Source organism: Cryptomeria japonica, chromosome 10 (assembly GCF_030272615.1).
Source record: "Cryptomeria japonica chromosome 10, Sugi_1.0, whole genome shotgun sequence".
Taxonomy (NCBI): Eukaryota; Viridiplantae; Streptophyta; class Pinopsida; order Cupressales; family Cupressaceae; genus Cryptomeria; species Cryptomeria japonica.
In genome coordinates this window covers 921,285,108-921,302,740 of record NC_081414.1, presented here as the reverse complement: position 1 = coordinate 921,302,740, position 17,633 = coordinate 921,285,108, and positions in this window count along the sequence as shown.

Genomic DNA, 17,633 nt, shown 5'->3' with positions numbered 1-17,633 from the left:
TTCTCATACTCTTATTGTGACACCGGTAGGTCTTTCTCTTAGTAGAATATCTCAAGAAGATTCTTTCATCACATCTTGCATCAAACTTTCCTATATCCTCATCTCTTTTGATATAACATTTACTTCCAAAAAATCTGAAATATCTTAGTATACGAACATGACCAAACCATAGCTCATAAGGAGTCTTACCAGAATCACCTTTAATATGCACCTGGTTGAATGTGTAAACAACAATGCTAACAACATCTCTCCAAAATATCTGTGCAACATTTCCTTCAATCAACATAGTCCTAGAAACATCTAAGATAGTCATGTTCTTTCTTTCAACAACTCCATTCTCCTGAGGAGTTCTAGGAGCAGATAATTATCTTCTAATTCCATTCATCTCATAGAATGTATCAAAATCTCCTAATGTAAATTATCCTCCTTTGTCGAATCTCAATCACTTCAGCATCAACCCTATCTCAGTCTACACCTGGACTTTGAATATCTTGAATTTTGCCAATGCTTCTGATTTCTCCCTTAGAAAGGTAACCCACATCATCCTAAATTAATCATCAATCAGCAACATGAAATATTTGTCACCTTGCATGCTTCTCACTCTTGTAGGACCACATAAGTCAGTATGTACTAGATCTAACAATCCATTAGATGAATACAACTTACTCTTAAATAAAGTTCTTGTTTTCTTTCCCATCTGACTTTCCTTACTGTTGGTTAACAGATTTGTCTCTTTTCTGAAATCTTAATAATTATTTTCCTTAAGCAAAAATATAACTCTGGTTCACCCTTTATGAAAAGAAACAAATTACCAACAACTAGATGAATTAATTAAAATTCAACCTCTGCATTAGAGGGCAGCTCTCCATATGATTTGCAATGAATTTATTATATAAATGAAATGCTAACACTTTTTACCAGAAAGCATTGAAAGGCTTTAGCATTCATCTATCAACACAAATGAATTCCTCCAAACTAAAAGCAAAGAAAATCTTCTAAAGAAAATTTAATGAGAGTTCATAGACTCTGATTCACAAACATGCTCAATGTATAAATTCAAAGCATAGAAGAAGCTCAGCAATACTGAAGGTTGATCGATACTCTCTCGTGCCTCACAGGGCAAGGGGGATCAATGCAAATCAATACATAATGAGTCTACTAACAACTAATGGTAACCATGAATTGAAGAAAACGTAGAAATCACTGAGCATAAAACGATATCATGTTTATAGAAAACTTCTCAGGAAATACTGGTATTCCTTAAACACCTAGATTTAAAGATAACACCATAACTTATATTGATCAATCAATAATTCCAATTTCAAGCAATTCCTTAAAAAAAACACAAATATTATCTACCGTGCGAAAAATCACAGTTTTTCGAGCCTTTCAAGAGTCTCAAAAATATAGATATATAGCCACAACCTAGCCAATGGTTAAAACGGGAAACATGAAAAGCCAACAACTTCTGCCCCACAAAACCAGCGAAACCAACATCAAAATAAAATTGTTTTTGCAACCAACAAGTAAAAGGATCTATCGTCAACAGAAAATATTACTATGTAGTTCTAGTAACTGTTTCTTTCTTCCAATCCGCATGAGCAGTGGCAAAGTGTTGAATGATTTTTTTATGAGGTAATCCCACGTGTGCCATTCGTTGCTTCCAGACTTCTTTTTCTTTCTGAACCTACACAACTTTGTTGGAGTGACTATCCAGATGTCCGATGCATAAAAACATGAGTGATTCAATCTTAGCAATCACACTTAGGTCATCCGGAACTAAATCCTTAGCTTCTTTCACATAATTGATTTTGCCCTTAAATGATTTGGTTATAACCTCAATTGTCTCAAGGGTTCTTCCATCATCTTTCAGACATTTTATCCCAATGCACGTGAGTTCATTTCTCATGGAGGTGACTAACTCTGCGAGTTGATTTATCAATTTCGTGAAGTCCTCATAAGCCTGTTTTATCAGAGAATTTCTCCATTCAATATTCTTCTAGCACACATACAAAATACTATCATTCAAACCTGCCACAGTTTTTTCAACAAGAAACTTCATTACCCCATAATTTTGCACTTCTCACATCTGTGCATCTTTTGGCGCCCATTTAGCTTCTTCATTTTTTCAATTCATGATTTGTATCGCCCCATTATATACTCTGCTTAAATTAACAAAGTATTTTGCACCAGACTTCTGAATTCTTTCTAGCCACTCCATCATAGTTTCTGTGATCAACCTGCATTTCTATATTTGTTTCAGAGTCTTCTGTTTTGTAGGGGACTTAGGATCGAAAGACATTGGAAGTTGTGATAGAGTTTGAGGATTTGGATCATTGAGTGCCTCAATATACTCTGCCATCCTCCATAACATCTCTTTCATCTGATGTTTATCCTTCTCGTCTTTCCAGGTAATGGTTATGATTTTCTTTGTTGAAGCTTCAAGATGAAGCACATCTGTAGCTCAAGAGGCAGTTCCAATTTTAATCCTTTCAACAACAAATTCTTGAGTTGTAGGGCTCTCTGTCTTCTCATCTGTTAATGGACGCGCTATCTCTGCAATTCAGTTCCCACTATCTACATCAAAATCAATCCTTGACATGGTTTTTGACATCTTTGCCTTAGGAGTTTTTCCCAGGCACTTACCATATCTTCAACTGGAATCGAGGCTGGAATAATATTTCGCTTCTTGCTGCTTAACATGTTTTCTAACCATATTGGTCCTGAAGGAACTTGAGACCTATCTGGTTCAGTTCCAATTTCTTTTCCATCCCTGGCTACTATAATAGTAACTTCATTTTGGGCTTCCTGTTCCTACTGATTATTGCCCTCATCCGCTAGACCTTGTCGCTCTTTGATTGGATCAATTGAAGTAGCATCCATCTCAAGATCAACTACTACAGTATCAACAGGCAAGGGATGGCTTTCGCCTCTTGTTCTTGAGCGAGTGACTCTAACAGAAGTCATCTCCTCTTTGGTTTGCACTGTTTTTGCTCTCTGTCCTCCTTTTCCCTATTTTTGTGAACCTACAGCACAAGATGGGACAAGATAATTAGATAACAAGACCTCGGTGGGTGAGGTTGAATCTTTCCTTGAGCTTCTTCTTGGTCTTCACTTTTTAAGCCACTTCTCTATTCTTTGAATGACCAAGATTATCCTAGTTTGAATATGTTGTTCCTCATCCTTTGTCCAGTCAATCTCTGGTATTACCCCTAGCTGCCTATCATCAACAAATTTGGAATCAAGCAAATCATTTTCGTCATCCACAATATTTGTAGTGTTTATCTTCAGACCATAATCCTGAATTTTCTTCACTATTAGTCTTAGGTGAGCTCTTTTTCAGACTTCATACTCATCCACACAATCTGCCCAAAATTCTTCTAAATTAGGTACATAAAAAAAAATTCTCCCTGAATGTAAAGTGTGTCATTGCAAATCCTTTAGTATCAAATTCAATGCGGGGGGAATACAACTGAAAATTGAACCTTTTGAACTCTAATTCCGAATTCCAAGCATCTGAGACACTGCTACAAGTTTAGTATGTGAGTTCAATGGGAAAGGAAACCCATGTTTGGTGTTCTTCCCCATATTTCTTATCTATATGAGAAAATTGTCTGCAAACTTCAATTAATACTTATCTGTCAAAGGCATATCTTGGCAATTTGTAGGGTTCTCCTTCAAAGCCACCAACCCTCAAATAAGTGAACCTGGAGAACTGAATATAGAAGTTGCCATATATATTTATAAACTACATAGCTTCCTCAATCAATCTCTTATAAACATCTCCTTTCTACTAACCTGCCTAGGAAAATATTGTGAACCTTATAATAATTTTCAATAACCCTATGTTGTTGCAAATGCGGGTGATATTCATATATCTTCATATCATTCTACCAAGTTTCATGATACAGACCTACCCATTAATGAGTACAAGCTAAACAATATATGAGGTAGGATGACATATAGAAGTTTTTGTTCCCAAAACAACTTAAACCCTCATGCATTCTTTCTGCAATTAACCCTGCCTAATCTATGTATCTCTTGTCACCAAAAATGACCTGAATAAAGAAATACATGAAATCCTCCCAATAAAAGGCTATCTGATTTCCCCGCATTCTATGTAATAAAATGACTATGTCCCTTACTTCCTGAATCAGATGCTCTCGGGTTAATGGGCTTGGCAGTCTTGAACCCCCCTTTTGAAATTTTAATAACCAATTTCTTGCAATGACAGTCCTATAACATGACTTCTTCTCAAAGAAAAGCCCTTGCAACTTGCATACCGTTCAGTCCTCATATTGCTCTCTCTCTGGTATTTTCATTACGATGGAAACAACCTCCCGATTAATTGAAAGCAAAACCTTACCCTCTACATCTCTTACAGACCTCTCTACAGGATCATATATGCTCATACATTCAAAAACTACTTCTAGACATGACATAGCGAGGGGAAATGCAACAGCTTCTATCAACCCACTACCTGAAATTTTTTGCATCAAAGGGGAGCTAGCAAAATTTTGCATTCTTTCATGGAATTCATTTAAATCTATTGATGGCAAAAAATTATCTCCTATGTCAGGCAGGGAACTAACTAGCCAAGACTTCTGGTCTATTTGAGGTACTTTCAGTCTCAATTTAGCTTTACAATTAGAAAATGCACTGCAGGAAGAATTGACTAAACTGACTGAAGTATCAAATAACACTTTTAATTCATGAAAACCAACAAGAAAAGAGGAAGAACTTGTGCTCACCTTTTATACAGAACTGATAATTCATAGAGTCGGGAGCAAGAAATGGTGCCTACATTAACCTTCTACTTACCAAATTGGGCAAATAATAAAGGGAAGTAACTTGTTTTAAATAAAATAAATCTTAGGGACTAGCCTAAAATATCGGTCGCACAATTTGTCATGATTTGAAAATTGCCTACTCATCTGTGCCAAATCGTGCCGAAAAGATCAAGTTCTGACAGTTTATTAATAACAAGTCTTTTCTCCTCCACATCCTTTACTTGAAATGATTATTTAGAATGATTATTCCCAAGTATGGATTTACATCACAATTCATTTTCTCGAGGTTCATCTTTTAAATCTAGAATATTCCCTATATGCCAACACTTGTTCACTTTATCTCCAAAGTCATCAATCCTCAAAGTTTGAACCTTGAACCTTGAACACTTCGAAAAGAAGTTCAAAGGTTCAAGTTTAAAATAATATTAGTGTAAAACACGTGAACATGAAGCTTACCCATTATAAAACATGACTTACGCGAGACTTGCTTTAACATGTTGAACCTTGAACCTTGAACCACTCTAAAGGTTCACGGTTCAAGTTCAATGAACTACGACCACCAAGACCTTTAACACCTTTTTTTTAAAATAAAGCCACTATGTCACATACCGCACTTGAACTTGAACCTTGAACCTTGAAATGGTTCAAGTGAGAGGTTCAAATCAAGAAAAAATGCAAAGGGGAAAAATTTAAAGAACGCGAAAAGAAAAAAAAAACAAGAGCAGACTAACACTTACGTATCATATTAGTAGGATTCACAATTTTAGGTAAATCTCTAATAGCTTGAGTAGAGCTTGTCCTTATCATGCACTCAAAATTAACATGATACATTCTCCTATGCCACAACCAACTTTCATCAATCTGAGAAATCAAGCAACTTTTCTGACCAACATTCAAGTGAAAGATATTACCTTTAGTCTTAGTACCTGATGCAATCTCTGCACCGGAGGCATTTAGGATCTTGCATTTACCATTCTTTAATTGCAAATCATATCCCTTTTCAACCATCTATCCAACACTCAAAATATTATTCTTCAATCCTTCAACATACAAGACATCATTAGTATTATGCTTACCATTGAAATATATAGAACTTCTACCATGAATTACACAAGCTTTGTCATCTTCAAATCTCACTATGTCACTATCATACCTTTCCATACTCACAAAATTTCTTTTATCAGTTGTCATATGATGTGAACAACCATTGTCAATCACCCATTCATCTTTCTCTTCAATCTTAGCAGCCAAATCTTTCTCCTCAACAATGTTGCTTGTAGGATTCACTAATATCGGATCATATTCCTTGATAGCAATAAATACAAACTCATCTTTCAAATTCCTATTCTCTGATTCTTCATCAATCACACCTTCACCAGTAGCATAATAGAATCTCTTCTAATTTCTGAACTTTTGGTAGGCCTTATAGGGCTTATCATGCTTATCATTCTTATCATGCTTCTCATATCTATCATACTTGTTAAATCTATCATGCCTTTCAAATTTATCATGCTTATCATATCTAAACATTCTCTCAGGGCACCTAGAGGAAAAATGTCCTATCTTATTACAAGAGAAATATTTCAAAGGTAACTTTCCATCATACTTATTGGCTCCTTTAGGAAATCTTTGAGCAATAAGGGCTTCAAGGTCATCTAATTCTCTTTCTCTCTTTCATCTCTCTCTCTTCTCTCTTTCAAATCTGGATACCCAACATGAACATTCTCCCGAATCATACTTATGTTTCCCAGATACAGAGGCTCTGAATGCAATCTCAAATTTACCATGTGATTCTCCAAATTCTCTCAAATAAAATGTAGCAAGATTCCCAACCAACATGTCTCTAGCCATTGTAGTCACACTTTGGATTTCATCAATAGCGGCTACTTTATGCTTGTAGCCAGGAGGCAATGATCTCAACACCTTAGCAACAATCTGATCTTCTTCAAGGGTTCACACATCTGATTTTCATGACAAGGTCATCAACCTTAGCCATAAAGGATGTTATGTTTCATCTTCTCTCATCTTCAATGCTTCATATTTCCCTTTCAAACTTTGCAACTTAGCAACTTTGACTTGTGCATCTTCTTCATACAAGGTCTCTAGCTTCTTCCAAATCTCATGTGTTGTCTTCAAACCCATCATATTAGTCATCTCTGAATTGGTCAGGGCACTCAACAATGCTTCCTTAGCTCTTATGTTATGTTCAACATCCTTGATCTCAGCAGTAATAACCGATCCATTCGCAGGAACATTGTAGACATTCTTTATAATTTTCCAATACTCGTCTCCAAGACACTTCAAATGAACTTCCATTTGGTCCTTCCAAACAATATAATTGCTTCCATCAAATCTTGGACTCTCCTTCTTTAACACATAAGATGTCATCCTAGATCTCCTCAAGAGGTCAAGCTTCTTCCAGAGGATGTAGCTCTGATACCAATTGTTGGCAGCAATAATGAAGTAAAACTGAGAGGGGGGATGAATCAGTTTTCACTGATTTATACCAGTTAAGCACAATATTAGATTTCAATCAATTGCAGTAAGAATAAATATAAAAACATTAATGACATCACACATAACATCAAGATTTTGATGTGGAAAACCCAGTTAAGGGAAAAACCACGGTGGGAACCTACCCACAACAAGATGATACTCTGTAGTAGTATGTGAAAATATTACAATGGGGAATGCACATGATTTTGGGCACACTACCTAGAGCTCACTACTAAAGATATAATGACCCAAAAGGATCCAACCCTCAAGGAAGGTTCACTACCTTACAATAATGGTCGGACTACAATCTAGATTACATGAACTACAAAAATAGCATCTACTAATTTTTTATGACAGTTCCAGTTAAGCACATTCGTCTACCCTGCAATAATCTCTGCTCAATACTCCATACTGAAGGATAAATTTTCTTATGCGCACACACACAACTCTCTGATAATGCAGACACAACAACCACACCCAAATTACATGAATCTAACACCTATTTATACAATTCATCAACCTTGACTACAAGGTCAGCTAAACCCTCAAACCACAATTACAAAATTACACCAAGCGATACATAAATAAACCACTAGACCAATATAAGGTCTTAGATGACATAGCATGGACCTAAACTAAATCTCCAAACATGTATCACCACCAGAAATCTCGCCAAGATTAACCGCAACACGCTACACCACCATAAATACCACATAACATGAAGAATATCACCGGATTAGCAAAAACACCAATACTGCACACAAGGATCAATTCACACCACAAAAGAAAATAGGAAACAATCAGGAAACACCAACAAGCACAACAGAACCATCCACAATAGTTGCACCAACACCATTTATTCAAATCTTCATCGATCAACACACTAACTCTCAAGAACACCAAAACAACAGCAATTTAGACTAGAAGATTACTTGTGTAGGACCAAATCATGAAGCATCTAAAATGTAGATACACATGAACATCCAAAACATTCTCCCAAATATGCAACCAAATATATGATCATACCGGAGCACAATGGATCAAATACTAGAATCTTCCAACCACTAAACAAAAAGACTAAACTTCAGACCGGATCAAATAATATGATCAAGTGAACTTTCAAATCATTGAAACCAATAAGGAACGAAGTATTCCAGTATCCCAAACAAATAAACCAACCAAATCAACTCAATGCAATCACTAGAACACCAAACAACTCTCTGTAATACCAAAACACAAGAATATGTTGACATCAATGACAACAACATATTCTAGCAGCAGCAATATCCAACAACTTCACCCTCTTAGAATCAAATTATCCTCAACCTTAACCTCTCACAAGCTCTCAACTAAACAATCTAACCTACTTCTTTACTAAAGATTTGAAAAATCTCTCTCTTTCAAAAATGACGAACATTAAAATAATGAGAAAACGATGAGTGAATTTGAATGCTCTCAAGGTAGAGAAACTACCCTATTTATATGAGAATTTGAGACTTAATGCTACAATTATGCTCTCAAATCGGTCACCTTTCTCCCTTCTAATGCCACCTTTTAGTTTATAATATTTACTAAACCTAATCAAAAGAATATGTGGCTTCCAAAATAACTATAAAATAGATACATATTGTAGACACTAAAAATTGATAAATGCTCACATTCTTCAGTTTTAACCTAATCGCACGTATATTCTTCATTATTCACACGATCTTGTCCTACTTATCCTTTCCCATTTTTTGTCGTATTGATTTTATTTTATTCCAATTTCACATTTATGATATCATGTTTTCTTCATGTCCATCCCCTTGATGTCAATTCATTCCCTTTTCAATTTCATGGTGTCAGTTTGTTCCGATTATGTCATCATGCTCCCATTTTAGTCTTGTGCTTCACCTTTCCCATTTTCTATCCAGATCGTATCATTTTCTCTCTATTATAAGTATTGGATTTCATCCCCTTGACATAATTTTAGTCCCATTACAATCTGGTGATGTTGTTTTGTCCTTAAACCCTACCTCGATTAGGTCATTTTGCTTCCTTTTTAGTCCTATCGCTTTGCCTTTCCCATTTTATGTCTCGTTGGCATCATTTTCTCTAAATTCCTACTTTATGGAATCATTTTGACCTCTTCTCATACCCCATGGTTCCACATATGTTCCTTGTCCATCTGTTGACCCCCTTTGACTTGGTTTACTTGCTTTTACTCGGTTTTACCCGATTTTTTCCTAATTTTCCCATTTTCACTTAGTTCTTCACATTTTCACTTAGTTCTTCACATTTTCTATCTGAACCTTCCCAATTCCTCCCATTTTCATCCAATTTGACCAAATTTGACATAATTTGACCTAATTAAAGTCTTTACACGTTAGTTTGATTAATTTGTCTTTTTAGGTTTAATTAATTATTTAATTAATTAAGCCCCTTTTACTAATTATTCTCCCTAATCATTTAATCATATATCATTAACCATCTCCTTTTAATATTAATTAAAAAATTTAATTATTTAATTAATTTCTAATAGACACTTTAATTAAATGTTCAATTTCTATCTCCCATAATTAAATTATTTATTTAAATTATTTAATTAGATAATTATGTCATCATAATTAAATAAATGTCTTTATTTTTTTAATTATTTATTTATCTCCTAATTTTCAAAATGGAAACAAATATTTTATTTGTTTTATGTGATTTTCCCCAAATCTTCCTAATTTTTGAAAATGGGAAACTAATATCCTCTTTGATTTTTGAAAATCCATGTTTTTGTAATTATTTCATAGATCTTAATTTTAAATTCGAAAATGAGGTATGCATCTTCGAAAAAATAAAATAAAATTATTTTTTCTCTGCTTTTTCCTTATCATCTTCATCCATCCTTGAATGGCAACTCTATTTTGCACTCAAGCATGTCCATCCATCTAACCAAAAATCTTTTCAATCTTGTTCGTCTATTGAGTCTCGAGTTTTGTATAAATTGGAACTCCCCTTCATCATTTGAATTATCTATTTTTAGCATTGTCATTTTGTCCACATACCAATCTAACTTTCTGCATTGTTACTCTATCAAAATAAGATTAGTAATTAGTATAATTATTTTATCAATTAATCACATTCCTAGTAAATCTCATCCTTGCTTTCACTTTGTATTTGCATCTGCACAATGAGAGCAACGTAATGAAATTGGAGATGAAAGGAAGATCAAAGTTAAACTAAAGAAACACGCATGGATTGTTTGCATTTATTCAATTTCATTTCAGTTATTTTGTTGGTTAGATTAGGATATATTAGCATGTTTGATTAAGTGTTTTTATGATTAACTTAGTTATAACTTTGATGCTTTGGTTTGATTGTTCTTACTATCCCAAATATTTTGATCCACATCTGGTGAACCTGACTTGAAACACGCATCTAATTTTACACCTTTGTGAGTTTCTAATTATTTTCACATGATCGAGAAGCAATTTTTCATCAAAAATCAAGTTTTCCACCTTTCGAGCTAGCGAAGATCAAAACTACATTATTGCTACCTATAATGGTGAAAAAGGTGAATGATGGAGAGATCAAGAGGAAAGCTTTTCTTCCCTTTGAGGAGAGATGAAAGTTTCACTATGGATTTCCCTTCAAACACTTTATCCCCATTACATTTAAAAGAGGGGGGGATTCAATAGATCCAATCTCGTGGAAAAGAGATTGAATACTAAATGAACTGATAATGAAATAGAAATGACAAGCCAACCCCTCTTTTAGAATGGAAAATTATTGAATTATGTGTTGTAAGAGTAAGTGTAAAAGTAGAAAAAAATTGATTATAACTCAAGATAGAAGCATGAGATGAAGTTGTGCACCTGGATTTGGCTATAATATGTCAAGACGAAACTGCCCTGTGAATTTGAGGAAAATTTATTTGGATTGTGCTAAAAGTGTCCACAGTCCTCCGAAAAATCCGTGAAACGAAGAGGGTTTTTCCACCTCTACAAATGGAGTCTGAATCTGCAAACACAGCTGCGCACCTACAACCTACACATAGAAAAGAGAGGAAAAGGGGTTGGGATTGGGGGATTCCCTTTAGGTCAAACCCCAGTTTTAGAATTAACCAAATGATGAAAGAAAGTACTTGCAAGTAGATGTAAATGAAAGACTAAAATGTAGTTCGCCTCAAGGGAGGTTATAGATAGAATATAGGTAGATTTGCTTGTATTGAATTGAATGTTAAAAGGGATCTCCTCTTTAATGGTTGAATCCTTGACTGAATGCAACACCTAGCCTTGAAGGGAGACTTGAGAATGCTCAATGCTGAAAAGGAATGCTTGAACTTATGCTCACATTATTGCTTATCCAACTTATCACTTGTTGAACCCCCCTAGAAAATGAGAGGGCAAATGTGACTTATATACTCGTCAGTTAGGGTTAATTGACTAATTTTTCATCACAGGCCGACATAGGAAAAATTTTCCTACTTTATGCAAAGTCCAATCCAAAGATAGGACAAAGGGGACCCCAAAATAGGGCAAGGACAAGGGCTCCATGCCCTTTTCCTAGGGGGATAGGGGCATCTTGCCCTTGTCTCAAGACAACAAGCAGGTTTAGGCAGTACAGAGGGTAGAAAAAGTGTATTTTTTAGGGATGAGAAAGTCTCAGGTCTCCAATCAGGCTTGGGGATTCAAATCGCCAACGTGAAGACCCTAATGTAGTTGCAAATTGCAAGGGTCACAATTTTATGACACTACATTTAAACCCCACTTTAGCAGGAGTATAAGCGTATGCCAATACTGTCGATAAAGTACAAGGAAACAAGATTGAAAGACTTCTACCATGTCAAGGAGGAAAGATGCACCAAGCCCCTAGTGGACTAGGGATCTTACGACATAGATTGACAAAGTAAAAGGGAAAATCAAGAAAGGAAAACCATGACTGCAAGTAGTAAGGTTCCCATCACTATGAGTCGTGAAAAGCAAATATACCAAAATTATGAAGCAAAGCCAATTTCACTAAATAACTTTAAGTATAAAGAAGGAAAATATGAGTGGAGTGTATGCCCCCACGTTAAAGTGATTGTGCATGCCTTATGGTGAACGATTTCTTTAAGGTAGGATACACTCAAGAGAGAGAGAAGAGAGGGAGCATGTTATCACAAGGATTTAACCCCCAAGCGAGGAATAAATCCAAGGATAATGAACACAAAACGCAAGGTAGTTTCATTTTCCTCAGGGCCAGTTTGTTGTATGATAACTAATGTATATCATATATGTATGTGCATATAATAATCATCATTCCCCAAGGAAAGGACACTACCTTGGAAGAAAGGGAATAGAGGATGTCTTTTTTAGTGAACAGGAAAGAGACCAAAAGAGATCTCAATGTTTTGTATCCTCCTCAAGTAGACATTAAGGAAAAAACAGAAGAAGAAGGATACACATAGAAGAATAGTCACAAAGAGAAAGAGAGGAGAGAGAGAGAAGATCTACAGTACTAATATTGCTAATCTAGCATGACATCCACCTCCCTATCTTGCTGATCACTATTTTGGGAAGGTGAGAAACATGTCAGAGGAGCGACATCGAGCATAGCAGATGGAGCTAACACAAGATCCAAACAAGGACTATGCTCATGGGCTAAATCACTTTGTTTGATTCTAGAAGCTAGGATTAGGGTTTTTAAAAATTCAATTGATAAATATGTGTCCACATCAACATATTCATAGTCACTATCATAAGCATTAGGAGTTGTATTTCCATCATGAATAACATTTTCACTCATTTCTTCATCAAGATTTATAGAAAGAGGAGCACGAACATGAATAGGAGTAAAACCATCACATGTTTTTTGCAATTTATGATTTGGAGATGTGAGTTCAACATATTGATTAGGAGAAAAGGGAATCATATCAACTGTTGGAGTCTTGGGAGATTGAATGGTTTGAGAAACAACTTCACAAGCTTGAGCATGATGCCTTCATTGATGGTCTCTCGCACAATGATTTCATCGAGTCTTACGAAAGATTGAGAAGGAGGAGGAATATTTATGAAAGGAGGAACAATCTCCTCTTTGATAGTTGAAGGTTTTGGTTGAGGTCTTTTAGGTTGGACAGGAGGAGAGGTGGGCCTTTTCTCTCTATAAGAGAAAGGAGGTGGAACTGCGCCATATAAATAAGGAATATTAGGTGTAGGAAGGAGATCAGGTCCATCATGAGGAGGTGGTATAGGTCTAACCTTAAGAGGAATGTTGTCGATCTTGTTAGGAGAAGGCACAGATACATCCATAGGAATAGGTTGAGGATCTTCCGTAGGAGGAAGATTAGTACTATCCGTTAGGGGAAGAACTTCATCTTCAAGAATGATAGGAATGTCAAGTGTTGGGGATCTAGGTTGACTCAAGGATAAAATCATATCTTTCTTCCATTTTTGATAAGATTGGAAAAGAGAATCACTCCTTTATGGAAGAGATTGAAATTGCTTAGACCAAAAGAGATCAATAGGAACACCTGGGCTTCTTTTAGATGGTCTAAATAAGCTATGGTTAACAGTTATAATTTCTCCACTGTGGGGAAATTTCAAACACTTATGAATTGGAGAAGCAATAACCTTCATGGAAGATAGCCAAGGGTGGCCCAGCTTCACACGGAATTTCTCGGAAGAAGGAATGAAGTTGACATCCATAGATTTAGTGTGAACTTTAACATGAAGGTGATGAATACTAAAAGGGGGGGGTGAATTAGTATGCCAAAAAACTTTGTACTTAAACACTTAAATAGTCTGAAGATAAACTGGTATAACAGTTTAACAGATCGACTGGTTACCACACATGCAAACCAAAATGCAAATAAAGCATTCACCCACAAAATAAATACAACCATAACACAAGATATTTGATGTGGAAACCCAAATGGGAAAAACCACAGTGAGATGGAACTCACAAGTCACTATCTGTAGAATAGAAACTAGACCATCCATAGGAATAGGTTGAGGATCTTCCTTAGGAGGAAGATTAGTACTATCCGTTAGGGGAAGAACTTCATCTTCAAGAATGATAGGAATGTCAAGTGTTGGGGATATAGGTTGACTCAAGGATAAAATCATATCTTTCTTCCATTTTTGATAAGATTGGAAAAGATAATCACTCCTTTGTGGAAGAGATTGAAATTGCTCAGACCAAAAGAGATCAATAGGAACACCTGGGCTTCTTTTAGATGGTCTAAATAAGATATGGTTAACAGTTATAATTTCTCCATTGTGGGGAAATTTCAAACACTTATGAATTGGAGAAGCAATAACCTTCATGGAAGATAGCCAAGGGTGGCCCAGCTTCACACGGAATTTCTCGGAAGAAGGAATGATAATGAAGTTGACATCCATAGATTTAGTGTGAACTTTAACATGAAGGTGATGAATACTAAGAGGGGGGGTGAATTAGTATGCCAAAAAACTTTGTACTTAAACACTTAAATAGTTTGAAGATAAACTGGTAAAACAGTTTAACAGACAGAACGGTTATCACACATGCAAACCAAAATGCAAATAAAGCATTCACCCACAAAATAAATACAACCATAACACAAGATATTTGATGTGGAAACCCAAATGGGAAAAACCACGGTGAGAAGAAACTCACAAGTCACTATCTGTAGAATAGAAACTAGATCGGTTAAGGTTAGACCGGTTAAGGTCTTACAATGTTCTTCACCAGAACAGATCCTGTTAGGAATCTCAATATTTGTTAGGAGATAAGTCCGATTAAAGACTACCTTGCTAGAGGATTTTAGATTCACAGTGGTGAACCACCTTGTTAGAGGATTTTACAAAGGCTTTTAGGCCTACCCGGTTAAGGGCTATAGACTTGTCAAAAATGTGAGTAATCAACAAGTGTTTGATCTATCTAATAGCGCAAACTACTTGGTTAGATCCAGTATAGCTCACTACTAATGCATTCCAGCATTACTTCAGTCTTCTCTATCTCTCTTAGTTACAACTTGATCTTCTCAAATAAGATCCCTCTTACAACAACTCAACAACCACCTTAAACCCTAGCACAACATAAACCCTTTCAACTACTCCTAAAACCCTAGACATGATGTCCTTTTAAAGGAATCTGATTTCATCTTGGTCCAATAGGATTACATTACAATTTCCTAGGTTCAATAAATCTAGACATACTCAATAACATGACACAAAAAGCATCGTCAGTGTGTCGGTACCGTCAATCAATCGGTGGATTGGTAACTCATCACAAAATGTCAGTTGGTAACTCATCATAGAGTGTTACCGGTTCATACAAAATACCGGTTGTCGGTTTGACAAAAATGAAGACTGGTAAGAATGTGTTATGCCACTTTGCTTCCTCGTACCGCTTGAGATCTGCAAACCACTTGGGGTCAACATGCCGCTTCAGACCGAGAAACACATTTTGCAAAATCACCAATAGTCTAAAGACTAGAATGCAACATACCGGTTGGAACAAATACCAGTTGGGCTCTAGCTCATACATATAAAGGGGATCTCAATACAAGTGTGTGTCCATCAATGACAATCACAACATAAACATCAAAAATGCCAACAATCTCCCCCTTTGGCATTGATGGCAGCACTTAGGAAAATAAAATTTTGATGTCTAAGTGTTTTACAATCAAAAAGATGCCATTAACAAAATTTCTCCACCTACGCATATACACTATCCCTTAATCAATACAATGTATAGCAATTTTGCATATAGAGCATAAACATTGAGATATCAAAGCATATAGCATATATCAAAATTTTCAAAAAAAATAGATACTTCTCCCTATTTGTCTCCAAAAATAGATACAGTACTTCTCCCCCTATATCAGAAGATCAAAATTTTAAAACCAGATATACTTCTTCCCCTTTGCCAACAATGACAAAGTACCGCTGAATAACCCTGTTTTCATTTGATATTGAAAAAGTTTATGACAACAATGAATAATATTTGTCAAAAACTGATTTATAGTCCTACAAAAATTGTTTCATGGATAGAGACCAGGACTCAAGTAGGGAGGTTGCCACTTCTTTCTCTGTTTGCATCTGGGATACCTGTTCCTCCACGTCATCAACTATGCTCAGCTCCTGTGTAACTGTCAAGGCATCTAGGTTCAGATAACACTTCTGAAGAATTTGCAGACGTGGAAGTAAAACTAGTTGTAGCTCCTGCAAATCCCTAGATCGTGTACTGATCTCTTGCTCCATTTTGGCTGACTGGATCTGGAACCGGTGAACGGTTTGCCCATAAGTTGCAAAGGAATCATAAGGTGGCTTAAATATGCTCAAGTAGGACTGTAAGTCCATTTGAAGCTTTTGCTTCTGAGTAAGCACATCATCGCAAAATAGATGAGGTTGACAGATTTTGCTTAGTAGCAAGTTTCCCTAATCCAAAGCATCCCTTATATCCTTTTGGTCTTTTTGAAGTTCAGACCGGAGCTCATTCAACTTTTTCACTAGAGCAATGTTAAGAGCCTTTTGATGCTCTTTCTTGACGTTTGCCTCAACTGCTTCTTCTAATCTCTGCACCTGATCATCCACTATAGTACATAGTAGTTTGAGTTGTGCTAGTGATGATTCAATGCTGGGAAGATTGGTATGAGGGATCAAACCGGTAAGGGTGTCTACAGCCACTTGAATGATATCTTGCTCCTTTTTCCTTCGTATGATTTCAACGCGCTCTTGAGAAACCTTGATGCTTTGCATAAGCTCTGACTCACTGGCAGACTGGAGATCGATAGGACTGGAGATATCAGCCGGTTTGGCTTGACTCTCGGTTGCTTTTGGAGTCTCCATCTGTGTGCTCTTCATTGCTTCCACTGCCTTGTCTGCTTCTTCCTTCTTCCTTTTCTTTGCTTCCTGCTTCTGTTCTTGTGCCTTGTCTTCCTCTTCTTTCTTTTTCCTCTCTGCTTCCTTCCTCTTCTCCTCTTCTTTCTTTTCTTCCTCTTCCTTCTTCTTTTCTTCCTCTTCCTTCTTCTTCTTTTCTTCCTCTTCCTCTTCTTCTTTCTTATTTTTGTCATCTTCTTGCTTCTTCTTCTCTTCATCTTTTCATTTCTCCTCTTCCTCTTTTCTCTTCTCTTCCTCTTTTCTCTTTTTCTCATCTTCATCCCTCTTCTTCTTCTCTTCCTGTTCCTTGGTCGCTTCTTGTGTGTCCTTGGCTTGCTCACTGCCCTGTTCGGCTTGTTAACCCTGTTCTGTTCCCTCGGAAGGTATGTCCTGAGTGACATCTTCTATGTCCAATGCATCAACATCAATAGTGTTGATTGGTTCTTCAACCAGGTTTCCTTCTTCATCAAAAACTTCATCCAGTTTGGATACAACCGGTTCTTTTTCCGCTTGGAGGTTGGCCATTCATGCT